The sequence below is a fragment of the Schistocerca americana genome, chromosome 1, assembly GCF_021461395.2.
Source record: "Schistocerca americana isolate TAMUIC-IGC-003095 chromosome 1, iqSchAmer2.1, whole genome shotgun sequence".
Lineage (NCBI taxonomy): Eukaryota > Metazoa > Arthropoda > Insecta > Orthoptera > Acrididae > Schistocerca > Schistocerca americana.
In genome coordinates, this window is record NC_060119.1 from 528,525,884 (window position 1) to 528,531,972 (window position 6,089).

Here is a 6,089-nt window from a genome sequence, read left to right on the forward strand (position 1 = left end):
TGTTTGGGAAGATATCCGTTAGTTTCATGTGCACTCATTATAGGAATATGAAAGAGACAGAAAAGTAAGTCAGAGTGACAGACGTGCTGTTAACATTCACATTTTCACAAAAAAGTGTTGGATTCTGAGAATCAGTTACAAAATGATGAACTAAAACCATTTATGTACTCAATGAAAATATTTATGTGATTAGTGTGAATGATATGTTGGTTGGCCTTCGAGCAATTGTGTACTTAATTTATAGGTTAGAATTTTTACAGGGAACAATGCAAGGATATGTACTAGTAAAGGGAGGAAAGAGAATTTAGGTAGCTGGTCGCAAAAAAAAAAGCGCCACACCATGATATGAATAATTATTTATACATAAATATGTGTGTGAATATGATAGTGTGAATGTTACATGTGAATATAAAGAAGTTACAGTCCACAAAATGTTGTGAAATGAAGTCAAGGTCCTGACTACCAAACGATAAAAAAAGGTCATACTTACATTAAAGAATCCAAGTAACAGATATGAGTGTTGAATATGAAGTGCTGTGTTACGTGCAGTGTAATGCTATGTGTGAGTGATCGTCATTTGCAATTATTATCTTTGGCGCAGTCTCTGACCTATGTTTTCTCTTCTATGTTTTCTCTATGATGGATGTACTTTGGTGTTATTTTCGTAGTAAAGCAGTTGTATGAATTGTGGTGTGTTTTTATGCTGCAATTAAGTGAGTACACCTAATCTTGCAACACTGGTGACCCTTACGTGATAACCGAAGGTCACTAACGTGAAATTCGATGATCACTATTGCTCCGTATTGTGCCGCATTGCATTAAATAGTGGCATCCGCACCACCCGCATCGCCCATCTTCCATGTTCCATTTTGCCGTAACTCACTGTTGCGGCCACATGTAGTAAGTGTTGCTTAATGCAGAGGAGAATGGAAAAACAGAGGCACACCGGCAACTGAGGCTTTGCAAAGCAAGCATGCACAGATAGCCTTGCTGACAGCAGCAGTCTACCAACAGGCTGATGGAAGGATGCACACAGACCGAGCTCCAAGCAAAGCCTGGAGAGTGCTGAGTAAGGGGAAGTGAGGCCAGCACGCTAAGTTATGCTGCAATATATTGCAGGAGTAATAACAAAAAGCTACCACCGAGGGTAAAAAACGTCCTCCTGCCGGATATAAATAGTGGAGCGCAGGCAGCAACAGACAGACACCATTAGGAAGCAGTTCGGTTCTGAGCATGGACGTGGTCCATGTCTGAATGTTCAATCTTCATAGGTGATGATTCCGGACGTCTGTTCCAGCTCGCAGGAATCATCCGTTTGCCACCAGATGTCAACTTCAGCTCTGGAGGTCGGCCCGAGTCAGGTCGGCACCGTGGATGACTAACTACAGTGAGAACTTCCAGCAGGACCAGCCGCAGCGTGGTCTTGGTCACAGGTGCCACCAGGGACTGACACCCGGACTTCACGGCAACCTGGCCCCACGGCACGTGGTCCATCCATGATAAGGCCTTGTGGACATCGCGACTGACGGATTCCCAGTCACCGATGCAGCAGGTGTCGGCAGCTGACCTCACGGCGACACGGCTCCATGAGCGTGCCCGTACTGGGGCGCCGAGCGGCGCCGAGTTCATCTCAACGACAGGGCGTCCTGGCTTCAGCAGAGCACTGGTGGCCTGAGGCTCCCGGGTGTGATCAGCGGCACACGTTACGCACATTGTCGGACAATCTACACATCAGCAGCCAGGCGGAGGGATCCGTGGGGCTGGGCAGCGACGACGCTGGAGAAATTGTAAGGAAAGTTCAATAAATAATTGTAAAAATCCATGCCGTATCAGTCTTTGGCGCAGCCACTGTGTCTGCTGCTAACAAGTGGTGCCAGAAGCCGTAACAAGTGATGTCAGGCGCACCCACGCCACGAGTTTGACTAGCACCATACGGAGCAACTGAGAAACACCGAATAGGGTGAGTCCAGCAACTGCCTACTCTCTATGTTGTCTGTGTAGCTAGACATGTCAAGGGTAATGTTAAGGGATGTGAGAGTGTCATTTGAAAGGCCTAGCAGCCCTGTAGACTTATCACAGTTTTGTGGGAATGATAGTCACGTTAACTTAGTACCATCTAAATGTGTAGTGTGTGGATTAACAGGTCACATCACTCCTTGCGATAAATTTGTACCAAGCACTTGTGATTTGTGTGGCTTCTATAGTCATGTAATGGGGCAATGTCGTGAGTCTAGATGGCTTGCCATTAGACGTGCTAGGAATTAACTTGCATCTGGGTAATACAATTTTATTTTTGTGAGGTGAGGTATACCACACGGAAAATGCGAGATACACATGCAACTGGGTCAAGTGACGCCATAGTCGCTTTGACAGAGTAAGTTAAGAAACTGATTGAAGAAAATAAGTTGCAAAAGCAGCACATGCGGAAGATGGAGCAACAATTGTTGCAGAATACTCAATCAGGCTCGCGAAGCGATAGTGTAGAATGCAAGGACACTGTCTTTTCCCGTGTGGCAGGTTGTTCAGTGGCTAATTTGTTACCTTCCTTCTTGGGTAAAACATCAGAGGATGTGAATGTTTTCATTGGTGACGTATGTAGTATGGCTAGACTGTGTGGCTGGTTGGATAAAATGTGTTTGCAAATCACGAGGTTACGGTTAGTAGGTGACGCAAAGATTTATGTGGCATACCACAAAGGGTTAAAGGATGCTACTACATTCACAGAGTTAGCTGAGGGATTATTGCAAAGGTTTAGGAAACAAAACAGTGCCAGATTTTTTTAAAGAAAAATTGGGGAGGATGATGCAAAAAACGGGTTGAAACAGTAGATGAATTTTCAGACAGAATTAGGAGAACGAAGGCGCACACGTATGAGTTAACACAAGATGTGAGTGCAAATGAATTTCTATTGAAAGAAGCAGAGAATAGAGATTTAGATGCATTTTTGCGAGGGGTCTCACCGAATTTTTGACGCCAGATACGGATAGAAAATCCAATAGCTAAGGTGATACCAACTAAACTGCGTACAAGTGCATTAAAGATGATTTCGTGGGACAAAGTACGAACAGGTACAGGGAAGTTGATCTGGGTACCGGTGGATGTCGATGTGCCACAGCAGGGGTTATTCTTGGTAGAGCCACTACCGAGTAATGAGGTTTTAGATGAAAAGCATTGCTTTATTCGTAGGAGTGTATCACGGGTAACGGACATAAACGGGCAGTTTATGGTTCCAGTGAGTTTAGATAACATCCGGCGGGATGATGTTGATCTGCCAAAGGGATTAGTAATAGCCACAGTAGAGTTAATGGATGAAGAGTACATCGATAGTTCGAGGCTAGACTATGACGTGAAGCAAACCGTCAGCACTTCTGCACTTCGTGACAAGGTAAACCATTGGAGAGCAAATGATCGTTCAGGTATGGAAGCATTATTACTAAAGTATAAAGCATTGTTTGAAGCACAGGGTACGTTACCTGCTACACCAATAATAGTGCATCATATTCTGACAGGGAATCATGCTACAGTGTATCATAAGCCATACAGACTACCGAAACAATTACAATCAGTAGTAGAGCAATTAATAGAGCAGCAACTGAAAGATGTGTTAATCCAGCACAGTAATAGTCCTTGGTCTAGTAGTGTGATCCTAGTTCCAAAGAAGACACTGGACGGGTCGAAAAAATTGCACTTTTGTTGCGATTACAGACATTTGAATGAACGGACAGTGGCGGTTGTATATCTGATTCTGAATATCACAGAAACGTTTGACAATCTAGGGCAGTGTAAATTTTTCTCCACTATGGATTTGTGAAGCGGTTATCACCAGATTGAAGTATGTACAGAGGACAGGCCAAAAAACAACATTTACTATGCATTGTGGTCACTTCTCATTGAGTGAATGAGTTGCGGTGTGTTTTTATGTTGCTAAAGCGGTGGTGGTTTTACTGTCACCTGATTAATTACTGTGCCAGTAAGCACTTCTGTAGTTGGTGGTGGGTCTGCCATTGTGATGTTACGACTCTTGGCACCACTTGTTAGCAGCAGACATAGTGGCTGCGCCAAAGACTGAGATGGTGTGGAGTTTTACAATTATTTATTGAACTTTCTCTACAATTTTTCCCTCATTGTCACTGCCCAGCCCTGCGGATCCCTCTGCCTTGCTACTGCTGTGTAGATTCTCCGACAATGCGTGCAACATGCACTGCTGATCACACTTGGAAGCCTCAGGCCACCAGTGCTCCGCTGCAGCCAGGATGCCCTGTGGTTGAGATGAACTCAGCGCTGCTCGGTGCTCCAGTACGGGCATGCCCACGGAGCCGCGTCGCTATGAGGTCAGCTGCCGACGCCTGCTGCACCGGCAGCTGGGGAGCCATCAGTTGCAATGTCCACAAGGTTACGTCATGGACGGACCATGTGCCGTGGGGCCGGGTTGCTGTGAAGTCCGGGCATCTGTCCCCGGCGGTGCCTGTGACCAAGACCGCACTGCTGCCAGTCCTGCTGGAAGTTCTCACTGTAGTTAGTCAGCCATGGTGCCGACTGAACTTGGGCCAACCTCCAGAGCTGAAGTTGACATCTGGTGGTAAATGGATGATTCCTGCAAGCTGGAACAGATTTCCAGAATCATCACCTACGAAGATTGAACATTCAGACATGGACCACATCAGTCCTCAGATCTGAACTGCTTCCTAATGGCTTCTATCTGTTGCTGCCTGCACTCCACTATTTATATCCGACAGGAGGACGTTTTTTATCCTCAGTGGTAGCTTTTTGTTATTACTCCTGCAATATATTGCAGCGTAACTTAGCGTGCTGGCCCCACTTCTCCTTACTCAGCACTCTCCAGGCTTCTCTCGGCGCTCGGTCTGTGTGCGTCCTTGTGTCAGCCTGTTGGCAGACTGCTGCTGTCAGCAAGGCTATCTGTGCGTGCTTACTTCGCAATGCCTCAGTCGTCCGTGTGTCTCTGTTTTGCCATTCTCCACTGCGTGAAGCAATGCTTACTACATGTGGCCGCAACACTGCCTCCTTTTAAAAATTAAATTCGTCCCCGAATTTACCCTATATGTTAACTCTAGTTCTATTCTATATTCTGCTTCTTCCCTATATACATCTAGGTTGCCCTGACTCATGCCCTACTGGTAATCAATTCTACAGGAATCTCATGGAGTGGTCTTGCATTAACATGCTGAATCATCGGTTTTAATAAGTCATATACCACACCAATAAATACAATCAACACTGTAGTAGTACTGGTTGAAATACCAATGGTCACTATGCTACGTTTCCGCCTGGTATTGTACACCTCCACATGCCTTAATAATTGCTGCATTGAAATTTAACCTTTCTCTGAATCTACTAGTTTATCTATCATTGGCAATAGTGTAGCATCCAAGGTGTTGTTAATATACATCAAATTTTCTCCTGGAGTGATGCTGAATGACGCATCTAGCCAGTACAATGTCAGATGAGTATCTGTAACCTTGGTAACTCCTGTGACTGTCGCTGGTAAGCTGAAATGATCCCCTACTATTTCACAATTTCTCCTGTTGATTAGCAAACCACTGTCCCTTAATTCCATATCCATGGTTGCTGTCCAATTCCCATTGTCATAACACTTGGCTGATATTCTCTCCATAGCGGATACTGAATACAACCAATGCCTCCCAACTTGCTGAAAATGTGGCGTAGACTTCACTATTATTCTCCGACACTCCGAAGCTTCTGCTTCTGCCCTAAATAACTGAATCTCACAAAACCCCTTGCCCATGAAAACAACCCATGATGGACAAATGGAAACTGACTCCGTTAGACATCTACTTAACTCTAACCTCGACATAGTAGCATGAGTAACCCCCTCCTTAGAAATTAATAAAACCTCCTGTGTCCTGAAATGTACACCCTTCCCCATGCACTCCCATCTGACCGGATAAGGATGCACTGTGTAACAGTGATACTGTCTCCACACACTAGTTACTGGAAGTCTAATCTCTATATACATCTTAACTAGATCCGTTGTTACCTTAATCCTAGCCATATGATAAAAAAGTGACATACTCACTTCAATTATCGGCACTACGTGCTCTACCCCCTCT